Here is an 18507-nt window from a genome sequence, read left to right as displayed (position 1 = left end):
CACCCTTGACCCTGTTTCCCTGGCCACCACCCCCACGACCCTGCCTTCTGGCAGCAGACTAAAAGAATCAACACTCTGAAGGCAACTCCGGGTATTATTAAAATGAATAATTGGAGAATAGAGACCATTTATGCTTTTGTATATTTGAAGATCGTGCCACTGTTTATAGAAACAAGAAAAATGGGGATTGTGTGGCAGGAGGGAGGCTGGGGAGGCCGGGCATGCTGCAGCCCTGCGCAGCCCCTGCTGGGTAGAGCAAGGTCAGCCACAGCAAGGACGCAAGCCTGGGGGAGGCTCTCCCTTTGCTTTTTACTTAACTTCACCTCCACCTTGCGCACTAACAGGAGAGCGCATTTTATGGGTCCATCGCCGCCAGGGCCTGTTTAGGCCTCCCAGAGAAAATTTCCCCTCTTTGAGCTGTTCTCCTAAGCAAACGGCACACAGAAAGCCAGAGCACAAAGTGAAAAATGCTGCCGTTGTGTGGCGAGGGACAGGTCCTGCCATTTTCCCTCTCCTGGGCGAGGCCACTTGGTCAATCGGAACAGTCTGTCAAAACCGCGCTAAAATTAAGGGGGTGGGTGGGGGTCAAGGGAGGAGAAAAAGGGAGGAACCGCCTACAGCCAGGATTGCAACAAGTTCCATTTATCTGTGTTCTTAGCAAAAGCACCTGGGCTGCCCCCTGCAGAAACGCAGAAAAGGATAAAAGCCAATGTGCGGTGACAGAGCACAACGGAACTAAATATGTCCGCTGACTCGCCTGGTGGCTATTCACAGGAAGAGTTTGCTTTCTTGCTTTTCTTTTCTTTTCTTTCTTTCTTTTTTTTTTTTTTTTTAATAACTGAAAAATGTGAGTTCCAGTTTATAAAACACAAACCCAACCCTGAAATGGTTTCGGAATCCACACTCCACGGGAAATCCAGCTCTGTCCCAGAACTCTGAGGAAACTGAATTCAGCAGGGATTAGCTCCCCTGATTTCTCCAGGGCCAGGACTGGCGCTTTGCTTCCACACATGAAATGTAAAAAAGGGCAAATTCCCTGAGCATGTTTGTAGCGGAGCGTGATGGGATTGTGTTGTCATTTATGGGAAATAATCGCAGACCCATCTCTCCCCTTCTCCCCCCCCCCCCCATTTTCCAGTCCAAATAACCATGAAAAATTACACTTCAATGTCAGGGCGACGACAAAGGAGGCGCGCTCTCTGGGAGCTCAGCGGATTTGCAGGGGTTTTTCCTTTCTTTGGACAAAAACTACCTTCAATTGTACTTCATTTAAAACGTGATCTAACAAATGCATTTTGACAAGTTCCTTTCTCTTTTTCTCCCTTCTTTCAAACAGTATTTTGCACAGTTTAACCTCACACCAAACTGGAATGTTCTGGAAAGAAGAGGCATGCAAAATAGAAGGTTCTTGAAACCAAGAAGGGTGTTTTATTTCCCCCTCTGTTAAAAACAAAGTAGTAGAGGAAAATAATGAGTCTAACTCAGTATGCTACTGAGAATGAGCGGGGGGAGGGGACAGAGTAAGTCACAGGGTCTTAACAACAGACTATTTGATGGGCAAAGGTGAAAAAAGCCAAGGTCAGTAAAAAGAGGAAGGCTTTGATGGAGGAAGAAGGGGACTCAGAGGTTTGCTCTTCGGAACAGACTATCTTGTGGACTTGGAAGCATCATCTAAGGCCTCTGGAAGTACAGTCAGAAGTGGTGTTCCTGCTCACATGGGATGAGGCGGGGAGATCCCACTTCCCTCCTAGTCCCCCTCCTCTACAGAAAAGGACATCTTTCACCCAAACAGATCTGCCTGAAAGCTTTTTAACATTCCAGGTGTGAGACATAAGCAGTCCCTACAAGCATCTGTCTTTCAGTAACACTCTGCTTGAAATAAACACTGCCAGGCTTCCATGGATGGAGAGGAGAAGACAGGATAGATAAACACACATGAGTGATAGAAAGAGTGTAAATAAAAAAAAATTACCAGTTTCCATTAAAAAGACTGAAACCACCCTTCTGAGTTGAAACTCACTTGGCTTGTCAGGGAGAGATCTTATGCTTAAAGCAAAAAAAAAAAAAAAAAAAAAAAAAAAGAAAAGAAAAGAAAGAAAAAAAACAAATTCCTATTTATTTTTAATTGGAAAATGTTGGAAATACACGAGTGAAAAAAACGTCAAGGAAGGCTTGTAAGTGTACTTAAGCATCTATATACAAATGAAGGTGTGTGGGAAACGAACAGGATGTACCGGGAGTGGTATTAGATGATGGTAATTAGAACCTAATGGGTATAAGTGAGACCTTGTGGGATGGCTCTTGTACTGGGAATGTCAAACGCTGAAGGATGCTATCTGTACAGGAATGACAGCAAGGAAACGAAAGGCAGAAGGGTGGCTGGACAGGCCCAAGGTGTTTACGACAGTGGGGAGATGTGATTTGACGATGCCCAAAGGAATGATGGAATATTTGGGGTGAAGATATGCAAAAAAGAAAACTGAAAGACAAACAAGTATCTTGTTCCTGGCCATCAAAACAAACAGCACACCATCAAGACAATACGAAGCCATGACTCCAGGAGTCTAAGTCACAGACCAACACGAATGAGGGGCTGAATTCCCAGCCTGTTGATGGCCTCAATCTTAATGCTCACAGTGTCCAAAGGGTCTGCAGCCTATTGAGAAATCAGCCTTGGCCCCTGTGAAGCACAGGGTGCTTGCAGAAATAGTAGTGTGCTCCCACCCGAGGGCAGGAGAGTGATGGACTGCCTGTCAGTGAACTTCATTTTGCATGATCATCAGCCACTTATGTGCACAGCTGGTAAAACAAGCTGATTCATAAAAATAAAGCACAAACAAAGGCTGACACTTTCCAAACCAAATGCAGGAAACAGACGTCAGGCCAACTTCAGGCAACCCGGCACCCAAGAAAGCACCGGCTAAACCTGTTCTTCCTTGGACAGACCTGCACGTGCACGAAGGTCACCTCAGGTGTTAATGGCACTGCCAGCTGCAGAGTCTAACCCTAGGGACACTTATGAACCCTGGAGATGGCCCAGGCCTGGGTCTTTAGGTGCCTACCATGCATACATTGCCTGGTACAAGTGGAGAAGGGCCTGCCTCTGCCAGAGCATTTACGGTCACACCTGAGACATTTAAGGATGTGTCTACACTTGGAAAGTAAAAAACTGGGCCATTCTCCAAAACCATCAAGTCCCCAAGCACACTTCAGTCTGAAACAACCAGGCAGCAGCAGCAGCAGCAGCATGTTTGAGCTAACATTTCCTCGGAAACTGCAAGGAAAGTGAAGCAGGAAGCTGAGGTACAGAGAAAATCCAAGGGTTTATGTTCAAAAGCTTTCCTGCATCCACGTGAGAAAAAGCAGATGGGACTGCTAAGTTGTCATTTTTAACATGCACCTTGCACAGCTCTTCTGGGCCCAAAGGGAGAAAGAAAATTCTTGGCTCTTCCTCCTCCTTTTGAGTAACTTCCAAAGTTATGCCAGTGGTTGAATACAAAACCTCTGCATTTTTAAACCTTGGATATCACAAAATACCCCCACCAGCAGCACACCAGCCCTTTCATGGTGATTTTGGCTACGGTAACCCATCTCCAAATCTTCAGAGCTACTAACTGTGTTTTACCCTCAGTCTCAGGATTGGGTCCATCTACTCAGCCTTCCCTCCTGTGAGAGGTGTCTTCTACCTAAGAACAGGCTAGTATCCCCGAAAGGGAATGCAGTCCATTACGCACCCCAAATTAACACTGTAATGGTATCTTTAAAATTTTTTTGAATGTTTATATTTATTATTTTTGAGACAGAGAGAGACAGAGCATGAGCAGAGGAGGAGCAGAGAGAGAGGGAGACACAGAATCCGAAGCAGGCTCCAAGCTCTTAGTTGTCAGCACAGAGCCTGACACAGGGCTGAACCGCTAGACCATGACCTGAGCTGAAGTCGGATACTCAACCGACTGAGCCACCCAGGCACCCTGTGTAATGCATCTTAAAGCCCAAAAATGCAGTCATAATCATCAAGACAAACGATTCAATAAAATAACTTAAATTCTAGACTCTTTAATAGCGGGAACAATTGAAAACAACCAATACGTGAAACCAAAGAGAAAGAAAACATCTCCATGAGATGAGAAGGTCATCAAGGATCTGAGCAGAAAGTAACTGGTACTTGGGACAGTTAGGAATAAGGGATCTGGAGAAACTGACAGCACACAGTCATACTTTATGGAAATAATTTTGGATGTCTACACTCTTCTGTGTACATGCTGTACCTGGAAAAATTACTAGAAGCTCTTGTCAGGGAATACCTTACGTCGGAACTGTCCCCATACTTCCAGAAGCAGACAACTCTTTCTAAGGGAATATGAACCCTGGGCAGAGACAGAATATGGAAGTAAAGCCTGCAACAAGTCAATGGTTTTGCTTCACTTTGTAAGGCCAAGAATGGTGGCAAGGAAGGTAAGAAGCAATGAAAAAACTAGTTAAAAGGCAATACAATCTTGAAGGTGAGACTGCCCAATGATTAGGAAGAGAAAAAGTGAATGAGTTCCCACTTACCAAGCAACAATTTTAAATATAAAAAGTAAGAAGAGGAGGGGGAATAAGAGGATTTAGACAGTCATCAAAGAGCAACTTTCCAAAAAAAAAAAAATAGTTTGCATCTTTAAATTCAGCATCTACGATGGCAGGTGGGGGAAAGGTCAATTTCTGTCTGAAGAGAGTCTATGAATTGACTCACCTACTGGAAAATTCTGGTGACAAGTATGGAAGAGAAGCATGCAAGCAAACAGATTTAGGAGAGAGAGATACTGGCTGTTTGCAGAAACCCAGTCATCAGAGGGACCGGCCTTTGTTTTGAGGGATTTGGGGGAGCGGACAACAAGCACTTTGATTCTGTAGACCAGGAGACCAGGACCTGGAGAGGGGTGGGGGGCTGGATGTCCCCAGGGCGAGGAAATCCAAAGGAGGATGAAGGGGACAGGTGGTTCCATGCTGCTCCAGTGGCCAGCCGGGCAAAGAAACCAACAAAGTCCCATGGAAAAGCTCCGACGTTGAGGCAAGTGGCACAGCTGCTCAGAGCAACACCTAGTTTTTCTTGACATTCTGAGACAAAAGACATAATAGCAAGGATAAAAATGGGCTCGCCAAGACCACAACAAACCGAAAACCATCTCCTAAGAACCCAGATATCCGTGTATTTAGGCAAGTGGTATCCTGTTAACTTCCTGCCCAGTGGCAACGTGGTACCCAAAATAAAACCGTCACGTTTAAAGACAGAACGAGCCATGGCTCTGGCGCAATGCAGCCCGCCCACCTCGCTCTTTCATCCTTACACACATAAACACACGTACGCTCTCTCTTGTTCCTGCTTTCTCCCTCTCTCCCTTCTTGCTCTTTCTGGAAGGGGGTTGTCCCAGAAGGATTCCTCCCGAATGGCTGGGAGCAGAGCCCGTCAGAGAGCTTCTAGATCAGGGTGAGGTCCAAGGGGCCGGTGCAGCCCCTGGTCCCTGCTGCAGAGAACCAGCAAAAGCCAAGTAATTGCTTTTTCCCCTTCCACTAATAAGCTTTTCAGTGGAGGAAGAATTCAGCTTCCTGTAGTCAACAGACCCTTTTTTCCCTGCCTCTCCTCGCTCCAAATAATCTAAAGTGACTGCAATTTCAGTCCTGGCTCTCTAGCATTCAGCTCCACCGGCTGAGGTCAGAAGGTGTCAAGTGAGGGCTCTCTACTTCTTTTCTACTCTGCCTTCACTCCACCCATGCTTCTTTGTAACTGAGGCAACCTGCCTCCCCAGCCCAGCCATTATGTGTATCACCAGCCCACAGCACACACTGACTTCAGTCAAGATTCCAGGAAATGTTTTGAAGGCCTAGAAAACACTGGGGGAGAGAAAAAAAATCTCTTTGCTGTAAACAACTGATTAGTAATGACCAACTTCAGATGCTCTGGTGACCCGAGCCACTAATTTCCTGGTTTCGAGAAAATGCATCGCAGTACAACATTTGTGTGTGTGTGTGGTGGTTAAACCATGCGGCTGGTTGTGTGGTTTTCGGTTTAGTGGAATGCAAATGACTCTGGTTGCTGAATTTGTTCCTTGAGATGCTGCTGCGCACTCATGGCGCTGGTATCAGGTCTGGCTTCGTGTCTGGCGGACGGGCTGCAAGGGGACCTGCCTGGGAAAACTCTGCCCCACCCCCTCCCCTGCCTCATCTCCCAGATGAATGAAACGGGATTTCAATTAAGAAGGGCAGCAGCAGGGCCTGCCCTCCTCTGCCTTCACAGAGATCTAACGGACAGCACAGAGATGAAGGTGAACAAACAAATGCACAAGGGTGATGACTAAGTGAGAGGTAGAACAGGTGTGTGACGGGACTGATGGAGGTTCAGTGGTTCCAGTCCCGGGGAGAGCATGAAAAGAGGGTTAACGTCCAAATGCAAGAGGCCTGCTACTGGAGGAGCAGCTCCACGCAGGGGAAACAGAGGCAGGTCTGCAAAGAGGCTGCTCAGTGGGCCTACAGCCAAAGCCCGTGAGGTTCTGAAGAGAAGGACGGAAGGGGAGAAGCGTGCAGGGAAGGCGTGAACACCTGCACGCACCCCCACCCCCATCACACACACAGAGGAGGGGGATGCTGACTCCTGGCTGCAGCCAGGCCTGTGATGGGAATTTATTTCCCTCAATTATGAGCTCTTGTCCCCAGTCTCAGTTCATCAGCACAGTGCAGCCAAGTCAATGAAAGGCTCCATAATGAAGTAATCACATGCATGGGGATGGCCCCGCACCTGCCTGCTGGGCCCTGAATCAAGCTGACATTGGCTCTCCAATCCCCCCAACCCCGTGTGCACCTATGATCCATGTCAGGTCACCCCCGTCCTGCCCCAGGAGCCTCGAAGTCTGGGTGCCATTTTCTTGACCCAATCACAAAGGCCCTGATTGCAAGGAGGAGAAGGAAGGGTCTAGCAAAGTGGGACTGATCAGTAGAAAACGTGTTATACTTCCCTTTTTTGCTGCCTGGGAAATCTTCACCGCAAAGAGTCTGATCATAAAAACCAGTACCGTGTGCTTAGAAAGATGCCATTTGTCTAAATTATTACCATGTAATAACAGTAACTGTGGAATACAACTGTCACACAACAGAAGTAAATTCTATTATTATTCCCATTTCACAGATGAGAAAACTGAGGCTCTGAGAGGTTAAATTAGTGGCAAAGGTCACACAGCCTAGAAGTAGCAGAACAAAGCCAAGGCCCATGTTCTTCATGAACACCTTAAGAGCTACTGCATGGCCTTCCCAAGAGAACTTAAACTTCTTCTCATACTATCCATCCATCTACCCACCCATCCACCCATCAATCCATCCATCTACCCATCCATGTACCTACCCACCCATCCACCTACCACACGTTCACAGAGCACCTGTTCTAGACAATGACAATACAGCTGGGAACAAGACAGGAAGAGTCCCTGCTCTCAAAGTGCAGGGGTAAAGAAGAAGGTGGAGAAGAAGGAAAGGAGGTGGGGGAGTAAGAAAGACAAAAAGCTGCCCAACAAATGACCATACTGTAAGTCAGATGCTGATGGAGAAGGACGGTAAAGTAGGGAAAAGGGAAAAGGCAATGCTAGGGGTCATTTTCTATGGGAAGCTTGGAGAGGGCAACATTTGAACACAGACCCGAAGGAGTGAGGGTGTGAGCTACAAGGGCCTTCCAGGCACAGAGGAACCGCATGTGCCAAAGCCCAAGGTGGGAGCAAAGACAGAAAGGAGGGCCAGGAGATGAGTCAGACAGGTCACGTGGACGAGTTCCTGCAGGCCTGCTAACACCTAAAGAACTTCTATGAAAATCAGAACAATGTTCAGCAGCCCCTCCTCTGGGCAGATGTGGCCTCAGACTCCCCATCCTGCCTGGTAAGTAGAGGCTGGGATGGATTCCCACCCTTAGCAGAGAGCTGCGTGGGCGAGACATCCTGCTCAGCTTCACACAGTTAGGCTCGAAGAGCTTTCCAGTACGGAGGCTACGGTACTTCCCCAAATCTGCGTGTGTGTGGTGTATAAAGCTTCCTTGTGCCTTTTCCTTTACTAGGGGGTGGGCAGGAGCCGACCTTGAGTTGAACAAATGCAAAGACAGGCAGTCTTTGGCCTCTGCCACTGGCCATACTACACCAAGCGGCTGGCCTTGACACCCATGCACCAGAAGGACCCGCCCCACCACTGTGCTCCCAAGCCCCTCCCTGAGAAGCTAAGGCTCGGGCCTGGGGTGAGGAACTCCTGGTTCAGCAGGGCTACAGCTCCAACCCAAAAATTTGTCACCCACCATTCCACACAGCCCTCCTTGGAAACTTTATTGCCTTTCCACAGAAATGAACTTCAACGCACTCTGCAAACTTAATAATCATATAAAGCTACATAAGCTCAGCAGGGCTGCTATTTCGATGCCAGCTCTTCCTAGTGCAAGATGGATCTGGAGGGTGGGGGAGGAGGCTTTACTTTTCTTAAATGGGCCACTGTGGAAAGAAGTCCACTCCGTTGGCCACAAGAGAAGAGGGGTCTCCCCCTAGTCACACACATACACACACGCACGCGCACACGCTCTCAGCTGCCGCACCGCCACCCTGGGCTGTCTCGGGGTGCAGCCAGGTAGCGAGGTACAGGTAGACCGGCATCACAGGTCTCCTCAGGCAGCACTTGGCCCCGTGCCGCAAACCAGCTGTCTCAGAGTACCCTGGGGCCTCCAAGGCAGAGTAAGTGGGTGAGCCCTCAAGTGTTCTGGGTTCTGTTGTTAAACATTAACGGGTAAATCCGGAGCACCCATGGGTCAGCTGCTCTGGGCGCTGTTTCTCTGGCCAGGAGACAAGAGGAGCTGGATCTCAGCCAGAAGGGAGAGAGGGAGGGGCCCCGAAGAAAACACAAAGAAGCCAGGAGGGGCCAGGAAGGGGGCCAGGAGGAGGAGGCCCTTCTGGGCTTGCTGGGGATCCACAGGAGCGGCCAGGACTGCCCAGAGAGGTAAGGCTAAAAGCCAGAGAGAGACAAGAAGGCACCAAGCAGGGGAGTGCAGATGATGAGCGAGGAAGCAAAATCCAGAAAACCGGGAGCTGAATGGGACAGGATGCACAATGGGCCAAACCCAGCACAGCTTAAAGCGCCCATGAATTCAGGTTTCCACAGTGACCAGGAGCCTGAGGAGCTGTCGCCCCTTCTCCAGGTCATTCCACTCCAATCATCAGGAGAACTGTGTTTTGGGGAAGGGGCCAGAGCAATTACCGGAGCCTTCACTCCGTTGCTCCCTTTTACAGTACACTTCCCAGAATAAACTGCCCCAAGACTTCATCCATCACCAAAAAAGGCAACTGTAAAAACACTCATGGCCGGCCCCTTCCCACACACCAGCAGGCGCCCTCCCCTGCAGTGGTGGGGGGTGGGCAGGGGTGGAGGCCGTTGGGGGGGGAGGTGGCTCCGCCCGCCCGTACTAATTGCTCTTGCGGATGCTGTGCGGCGTGGGGGCCATTCCCAGCGCTGAGCAGTTAGGAACTTCCCAAATCATTAACCTTTCTCGGAGTGCATTGTACTGGGAGGTGCTCCCTCTGCAGCCCTATTCAGGAGCCCTATTGATCTGCCGCACACTCGGTGCCTTCAAAGTTGTTTATGATCAATATGCAAATTGCCCATGGCATTGATCTAGTATTAATTTTCAATTAGGGAATCCACAAGGGGTCTCTGAGGGTCAATACCTAACAATGCAAAGGAAACTCCGTTGAGGAGTATAGGGCCTGGTGCTGATAAAAGCTTCCCTAAGCCTCCTTCTCAATAGTTCCAGGCCCTCGGGGCTGTCACCTTCACTTTGGCTCATTTTGTTCCCTCCTAAATCAGACCCCTTCAGTCAGCAGTCTCTCAGGCTGGATCTGTGGCTGTTGCCCTGGAACTCCCCCCACCGCCGACCCTCCCTACCCAGGGCCACTCCCTGGCCTGCCAAGTGCGTTCCCCTGACACCCGCCCTCTTGATCCGATGCCCCAGGCCATGCCTCCATGTCTCCCCATGCCACACCCAGACCCGGGACCACTCTCTCCCCCAGCTCCCCAACCACACATACCTTTTTCCTCCCTCTCTCCCTCTCCCTCGTTTCTGCTTAGTCACGGAACGTCACCTTGGCACGCTGCCACGGCTGGAGCTGGCGAGCTGCACGGTCCCCAGAAATCTCAGGCAGTCAGGCAGAGCCGCCAGGCTGCCAGGTTATGCTTGGCAAACAACCCACTGATGTCATTTCAAAAAAACCAGCAGGGTTGGGGGGGGGGGGGAGGAAAAAGGCACAGCTTCAAATCATCTGTTTCTCCTTCTTTCTTTCCTCCAACAAATTTTTTCTTCCTAAATGAAACATGGGGACAGGGGGCTGGAGGGATATTAATTACTTTACCACTCGTTCATGGTTCCCAGAAGAGGCCACGGCCCGCCCTCCAGGAGCGCACAAGGCAGTTCATGTGAGCCATCGATGGGGGTGTCCCCAGGGAAAGCGTGCCCAGCTGGGACCAGAGTGACCCGGGAACTCAGTCATTCCATTACGGGCCCCTAACAGCCCCTGAGAGGCTTGCGTGGGAAAGCTGGGCAGACAGGAGTTGGAAGAGAAAAGTGTGTCCTGCTCTGTCCTCCCAGCAGGTGTTGGGGACAAGCAGGGCACAGCTGTGCTCCAGCCCAGGGCCCGGCAAGGACTCTGTTTGCCTTCTTCTCTCTCTGCCAGGGGCTCTGAATGCTCCAAGTTTTCTTCACATTCTCCAGTGGAATAAACCTTCCAGAGTCTCAGGCTCTCTCATTACCCCATGAAGCCACCTGAAGACCCAACTCCATGCCAGATGGGTAGTGGCCTGCCCACTTTCGGCACTGCCCCTCATCGTGCAGGCTGGAGCATTAGCTAGCCAGGCTAATTGGTTTATGGATAACATTAATTACCATGTTGCTCATTAATGGATGAAATCTTTATTGGTGCCATTGATCAGCGGACTTGTTAGCTGGCCTCCTAACCAATGGCGGATATAACAAGCTCTCTTATTGGCATATCAATTAATGCAATCAATTCCTGGCCAGAGGCTGCCATTCGCTTCCCTAGTTGTTCAGGGGTAGGAGACAGAGCCATGTCAAGCGTGCCTTTACTTAGAGTCCCCAGTTCTCAACGGACCTCCAGGTGGTCTCTCTGCCACTTGGGACTCATCAAAAAAAAAAAAAAAAAATCACACCCACCCTTCTATTTGAAAATCACCTTTCCATGTTCTGCCAGTGACAAAAATGCTACCCTATCAGGATACAGAAGCTAGAAGGAAGACAGGAGGGGCCTGGGGCTGTTAAAGCAAACAGGAGAGGTGGAGGCAACAGGTGAACCTTTTCAGTCCCCAGACTGGCCCCTGGACAATAACCACACAAGCCTGAAAACACAAGCCACAGGCATCAGCCCTCTGCCTCTGGAGACCCCGCCAACCTCCTCGATGCACCCTCACATCTGCTGACCACGCCTAATGGCATCCGCCTCACTCAATGCCTCTGACGGGTCCTATATGAAAACATCACTTGCTCATCTGAAATCCCAAGCTCCAGTACCAAAAAGGACTTTTCACATTAGGGACCATCACGTGCCCAGTAAATCTGTGCAAACAGGGGCTAATGTTTGTTGAAATGCATACCATAAATCTCTTCAACAGCACTTATATTCCTATAAAGGCACAGTTTGGGAAAAATTTCTCTAGACAGCAACATGTCTTTAGTTAAGCTGTTTTAAAAAAGGCTGAGGGACTGGGTGTGTGGGTGGATCCAGAGGACCAAGGATTTACAGCTGGACTTGACCGACGAGCAGCAAACACCAGGGCATTAGCGCTACGGCAAGGGGGGTGAGCTGATGGCCCTGTGGCTTTGGGAGGGTAAGTGGGGAATGCCTGACCCCAAGACATGCTTTAAAAGGATTACCTGGAGGTGGCCCCCAAAGGGAGAAGCTTCAAATATTATTTCAGATTTGTTTCTAAAAGCCAAAAATAAATTAAATGTAAAAAGAGAAAAAAATCACTACTCTACTCAGCAGTGCTGGTGCTATTAATAAACGTTGCAAGCCCAAACATTTAATTCAAGGAGAGAGGGGAGAAGCAACAGAACTGGCGAAAAGCAGACAGGGAGGGAGCGCAAGCTGCTTTTGGCAGAGCGATGACGGAGCACAGGAGGGTGACCAAGGCCATGGCTCAGGGACATAACTCTCAGCATGTGGAAGCACAGCTCGGGGCTCCTGTGATAAACAGAAGTATTTCCTCCCATTTAGAAATAAAAAGTGACGTCTTTCCATGCGGACCACATCAGTACTTCCACAGTCACAGGGCAGAGGCAAGTCCCGAAGAGACCAAGGCAGGGGCCAGAGAGGCCCGCCGCAGCTGGGGGTCACCCTCTCAGGATGCGGCCTGGCAGCAGAAGAAGGGCAAGAGGCCTCACGGGGGAAGCCAAGGCCTCCTCAACCCGTAAAGTCATGTGCAAGGCTGCATACCACGCAGTGGTCATCCAACACAGGTGACGGGGAGATACCCCGACGAGGGGCCCTCCGCCAGCCACTCGGCACCACAGTGATTTTTTCAGCAAGAGCAGCCACAGGGTCTTCCGACGACAGGAGTCCCAGGGCGCTCGTAAGGTGCAGCTCTCACAAGGTAATGGTGTCTGAACCGCTCCCTCAGGAACCCCATAACACTTGCAGGGGTCCTGCAAAGTTTGATTCCAGTTTTCTTTTAAGCTGCTTATAAAATTCCGGGTGATTACCAAATGTTGTAATAATGAAAACCTAAGTCCACGTAACACACTGGAGGACAGGCCGTGGACTCTACGGCCAAGTTACCTAGATTCTGTGCAGACCTCAGAGTAAAACTTTCTGCCATCCCTACTTAGTTGAAGATTCTTCTGAGACTGAGACACAGACACTTCTTCTGAGACACAACACTATAAAAACAGGTACCATCTGGAACTACTTCCGCGGGAACAAGGATCGGCATAATAATGGAACCAAACCGAAACAGAACACAAAACAGAAGTTTAGCTGATCCTATTGAACTACCTTCCGTAACTCTTAATTTTTAAAAAAAATTTTTAATGTTTTTTTATTTTATTTTTGAGAGAGAGAGAGAGAGAGAGAGAGAGAGAGAGAGAGAGAGAGACAGCGCGCAAGCAGGGGAGGGGCAGAGAGAGAGGGAGACACAGAATCGGAAGCAGGCTCCAGGCTTTGAGCTGTTAGCACAGAGCCCGGCGTCGGGCTCGAATCCACGAGCTGTGAGATCCTGACGTGAGCCCAAGTCAGATGCTTAACCAAATGAGCCACCCAGGCACCCCCAGAACTCTTAATTTTGATCAAAATGTTGATCAACGCTGCTTTATTTATTCTCATTTTTAAATATACAAATGTGACAACTCTGAACTCCTAAATTAACTATAGTTATAAAGCTTTTCCAGAAAATTATTCAGATACTGGGTGAAAATTAGATCTCATTTGTTTAGAAAGGAGAGCTCTGCTAATAAAGTTTACAAAGCACTGTTTTGCCTGATGCACTGCTCTAGATGAAAAGCAGAGCGCCCTCTTTGGAGAGCCTCTCTTAGAAGCAATGTGGATAATTTAAAGTTTCGAGTAAGAAAGTAAAAACTCACAGCCTAAGCTGACAAAGCATCCTCACACACATCTAGTTCACTCTTCATATTACATGGCACACGGAAGATAGCACACCGGTATGGAGAGGGTTGTATCATGGTAAGATGACAGTGAACCTAAAAGTCCTCTTTTAGGTTGTGTATTTGCTTTACAATAAAAAGTGAAGCGGGAGAATGAGCTCTTCAAGCAAAAATCAAGTCCCGTTAAGAAAGGATTGCCTGATTCTGGTGCAAAGGCGAGCGCTCGGAATGGCGGTTGTCCTTGTCTTGATACTCTAACCAGACAGAAAGCTCCCATGATAGTCTCTCCCAAAGACAAGAGCTTGCAAGCTCTCTCTCCAAGACAGAAAAGAGGGGTTGTCTAATTTGTTCATCTGTGAATTCACCAACTCATTAAACATACCCATTAAGTTACACCTACTAGGTTCTAGGCATTGGGAATCCAACTGGACAAGAAGGACACATTCCTGCCTTCATGGGACCTATTCTCTAGCAGACCCACCTTGGGTGACATAAGGTGGCTGAGAGACGTCCAATCTTGCCACTGAACCATCACGTCGACATGCACTTGGACAAGAACGTCGCCTCTTCTACTAGGTCTCCTTTTGCTCATCTGAGCGATAACAAGGTTGGCCTTGGATGTTCTAACATCCATGCCATGCTAGGGTTCTAAGTCGGTCCCACTCAATACTATCCAGGGCAGTAAAAATCATTAGAGAATCAAACCCTGTCTACTCTAAAAAGACTCTTCCTTCACAAAGCTCCGGTCCATGCTTCCCTGAGTCTTCACCTGGGCGATTACGTATCAAGGTTCGTCCACACCAAACACGGTAATAAATCAAATCTTATCAGAATTGAACTATAAATCTGTGAAGACTCCAATAATTTCTAGCCAAGGGAATAACACCACAAAAGTACTTTTTAAACTAATTACTCGGATTCCGAAGAGCGGCCCTAATGAGCCTTCTTTCTGCCCAGAACTTACTAAGAGGAAAAAACTACCTTCTGGTGCAGTAATTACTGCTTTCCCCTTCAAACTTCTAACTGGAGATCGATGCTGCATTTTAAGACCCATTGATTTACAATTAGCCCGGCTTTCCTGCTAAAGTGTTTTTTAAGCAGAGTTTACTTTTATTTTATTTTGAAATCTCTGAGATCTGGTTCTTGGATTTTACACCCTCATGAGAGGGGACTGGAAATCTCCAAGAGGAAGATACTCATCAGAACAGAGAGGAGGATAGGGATGTAAATCAGAATCAGGAGAGAGGGGAAGGGGAAAAGGGAACTTTGTTCACAGGATAAATGCAGAGACAGAAATTAAAAAAAAAAAAAATTTTTTTTTAAGCCAAAACTTTTGCCGAAAGGGGAAGAAGGAATGACGAAATCCAAAGAGAGGAAGCAGAAGGCAGGGAGGTAGGGGGAGAGAGAGAGGCTCACAGTCTCACCAAGCGTGGTTGCTGCCAGGGTGGCTAGAGAAGCTCTTTATTGCCTCTGCTGTTTATTAGCATCCTTGGGAAGGAAAAAAGAGAGAGAGAGAGAAAGCTTTGTGCGTCTTTGCAAAACAAAGCACTGGTTAAAAATAGTGTGTGCAGCAGGGACAGTGTGCTAACGTGAGGGTCCTGGCAGCTCCAGCACTTGCACAATCTGTCCCATGAGGGGAGCAGGAGTAAGCGAAGCAATTAAGAATTTCATGCTGATTGCTTCGAGCATGTTTTTCTATGCCATAAAGATAATAGCATAAAGGATATGGCCTTGCTTCCCTCCCCCTCCCCTGCCTGGCAACTTCTGCCTTCTGTCTTGTAGACTCTTTCTTTTCCTCACCTCCCATGGTTGAGGACTCAAGACGCTGCTTAGCGGGTCTGGCACCGCTTGATGGAATCGGTTGCTTCCAGGCCTAAAGCACAAATCGGAGCTTGTCCTCACGGGCCGGTCCCTCCCCACCCCTGGCCAAGGGCAGACCCAGAAGAGGAGCCGTAAGACGAGGAGCTGTGTTACTGAAGTCCCAGAGAGACGGAAGGGCTTCAGAAACGGGGAGATCCAGGCTCTCCGAGGCCCCTCCTGCCACTCACCCTGGGCTCCTCACTACGGCCAGCTCCCAAGAGTGACTGGAAAAAGATGGTCCTGGAAAGAGAAAGTGAAAAATAAAATCCCCCAATGACAATAAAGGGGGGAGGGGACAAAAGCCACTAACTTTTTTCTTTTTTTTTTTTAATGTTATTTTATAGCAAGATTGTATAGGCCAATTTCAAAGACTAACACGAAAAAAGTGCAATTAAATCCTTGAAAAACTGACAGATCAGCAAAACAAAACCACCCGGAGGAGAGCCCGATTGAGCCTCATTAAGAAGGAGTTCAGCCTGTTTTTAAAACCCTTCTTAACCCTTATCTGGGTACCTCCCAGCAGTGAGGGCTCCCAACGCGGCTGGCATAATTAGTGTCAGAATGGAAAGGGGGAAAAATCAACCAGGAAATAGAAATTAAAACACAAATTTAGGAAGGGGGTGGTGTTTCAAAAGGAAAAACCATTCCAAATTCAAACAACAAACCCCCATCAGTCCAACCCGGAGCAATGGGGAGACAGCAAAATGCTCCTCCATACCCAGAGATAACTATGTTCCAATTACACAGAGAAAGGGCTGGGGCAGAGCGAGTGCCACCATCTACTTCTCCCCCTCCTCCCCAAAATATATTCCACCTTGTGGTCGCGTCAACTCCGGGAGGCTGAGTTGATGGCAGACGGACGGCAAGCCGCACCAACCTCTACATCAATTACAACCATCACGCCTGACAATGGGGAAAATGAGATCTGGTGACAAATTTTTGCACCTTCGGCCCTCAGGATCCCCCAAAGGTGGCACGCACGCACATGTGTGAAACAGCGTGTGCGTGGGAGCAAGCGAGAGCATCGCCTGTGAAGCCACCAGCCTGTAAGGAGGAGATACGGCACGGAGATCCATTACAGGAGAGCAGGCCGCTACGGAGGGAATACTCTGGAGATGGGGAAGATGGCAGAGAGACGAAGCCGTTTGATTAAATCGGGCAAATTCTAATTTATTCTGTGGAGACAGAGGAGGAGAAAATGGATTCACTCTCAGCATCTCCTTCGAGCTGACTCCTATCGCCTCAGCAGAGGGAGGCGGAGGAGATGAAGATGCCGGGGTTCATGTGGAAATCAGGGGAGGTTTCCCCCTTGCAAAGTGAACAGTATATCCATTTCACCTCTCGCGCCAGGAATCTGGAAAATAATGCTTACGTCGGAGAAACATGGCGGTTTTCTTCGGGCTTTCTGATTACTCCAGCAGGTGAAGGGGCTTACAAATTTGACTCCCTGCAATATGAAATCAGAGAGGCGACCACAGCCGAGATAAGACACGGACACGGGCTGACAAAAGGAAAAGGAATAGTGGGACGTCTCCTCCAACGGCAAGACGCGCCCCTTGCCCGATGGTGGGAACAAAAATTTCCCACTTTTCAAGTTGGGAAAAAGGGGAAAGAAATGCCTTGAGCAAGAGCACCAAGCGAGGAGGTTGTGTTTCATTAACAAAAGGCACCTGTGTTGAGACTGCAATTAGAAAACCAAGGTTTTAATTAAACAATCACATAAAGCTGTTCGGCTCCCCATATGGGCCAACGTGTCACCTGTGTCTCGGGGTTAGCTGGGCAAGGAGCTCCAGCTGGTGTGGAGGGAGGGCAACTGGTGATGTGGTACACATATAACTGCAAAGCTGGACGCTCTACCTGTCTGTGGCTCCCCTGCCATGTCCGAGAACTAAGAAGAAGCCAGTGAGGCTGCCGGGAGCAACGGCGCTGTGGTCAGACCATAAGCCACCAGTAACCCTGTACTGCTCGCAGCCAAACACAAGGTATTATTCAAAGTGCTGTGCAAAAGCCAGGGGTGTGGCATAGGGGGCTTCCTGTGTCTCCCAATTAAAACTGCTTCTCCATCAAAGCATCGGCCAGGTGCAACCAGTTTACCGAGAGCCCCTTTTAACTAAGAAGAATTCATAGGAGCTTAGACACCTGCCAGCTTCCATGGGAGGGGGAAAAACCAACCTACTTCTTCACCTGCTGCTTTTATACCCCCTGGGCCGTGGGCAGACAGGAGGTACACGAGGCTCTGACAGCCCAGACTCCCAGGAAGACACACAGCAATGCTTCCAAAGCACAGATTCCTCTGGGACTCTCAGCCATCAACACCCTCCCTGTTCACGAGCTGTGAACTGATATGAAACTGGTTGTTCCAGGAACTGTGTTGTGTGTTGGCCTTCTGCTGGACGCTGCTGAATGAACAGCTTGGGCCACCTTCACACCCAGGTCAAATAGCTTTTGCCAGGTGCACGGGGTCCGGCTTATAGGAACAGACAGACAGGGTGACCAGTTTTCATTCCAAGGCTCCCAAGGGCATTCCACACCTGGGACAGCCAACCTGGAGACCTCCCCACTGGTATGTGCAGGCTATGCCTCAGGCTGTGCCCCCCAGGAGCTAAGCACAGCTTTGGGCGCCATAAGTCCACATTGCCCTAGCTTCCCAGGACGTTGGGGACACTGTCTCCAAATGCTTCGGACTCTGAAAGTGGCCATGTGTCAAATGCTGAAGAATCCAAGATGGCCAGTCAGCTAACACTGACCAGTGACCTCGTATGTGCCTAGCACTGAGCTATCTTCCGGAAAAGAAAATCACTGAAGAGAAAACCTTAGTAACAGAACGCCATTAGTCTGCAAAATGCTCCAACTCAGAGAATACTCAAGGCTTACCAAATCACAGGGCAATCAATACACTCTAGGTTTCATAGACCACCAACACCATTTTGGGTTTTCAACAGGAAAGTCTTCAGACTATCTGCTCACAGAAAAATTAAAACAGCAAC

General features: G+C 48.8%; 1 protein-coding gene across 4 annotated transcripts in view; it reads right to left on the bottom strand.

Annotated features, from left to right (window-relative positions):
• ZFHX3 (zinc finger homeobox 3) overlaps window positions 1–18507 on the bottom strand; it is a 239880-nt gene that overhangs the window by 54402 nt on the left and 166971 nt on the right. The gene's annotated exons all lie outside the window — the stretch shown is intronic.

Source organism: Leopardus geoffroyi, chromosome E2 (genome assembly GCF_018350155.1).
Source record: "Leopardus geoffroyi isolate Oge1 chromosome E2, O.geoffroyi_Oge1_pat1.0, whole genome shotgun sequence".
Taxonomy (NCBI): Eukaryota; Metazoa; Chordata; class Mammalia; order Carnivora; family Felidae; genus Leopardus; species Leopardus geoffroyi.
The sequence above is the reverse complement of the archived record's forward strand: the minus strand, read 5'-3'. Positions and strand labels throughout refer to the sequence as shown.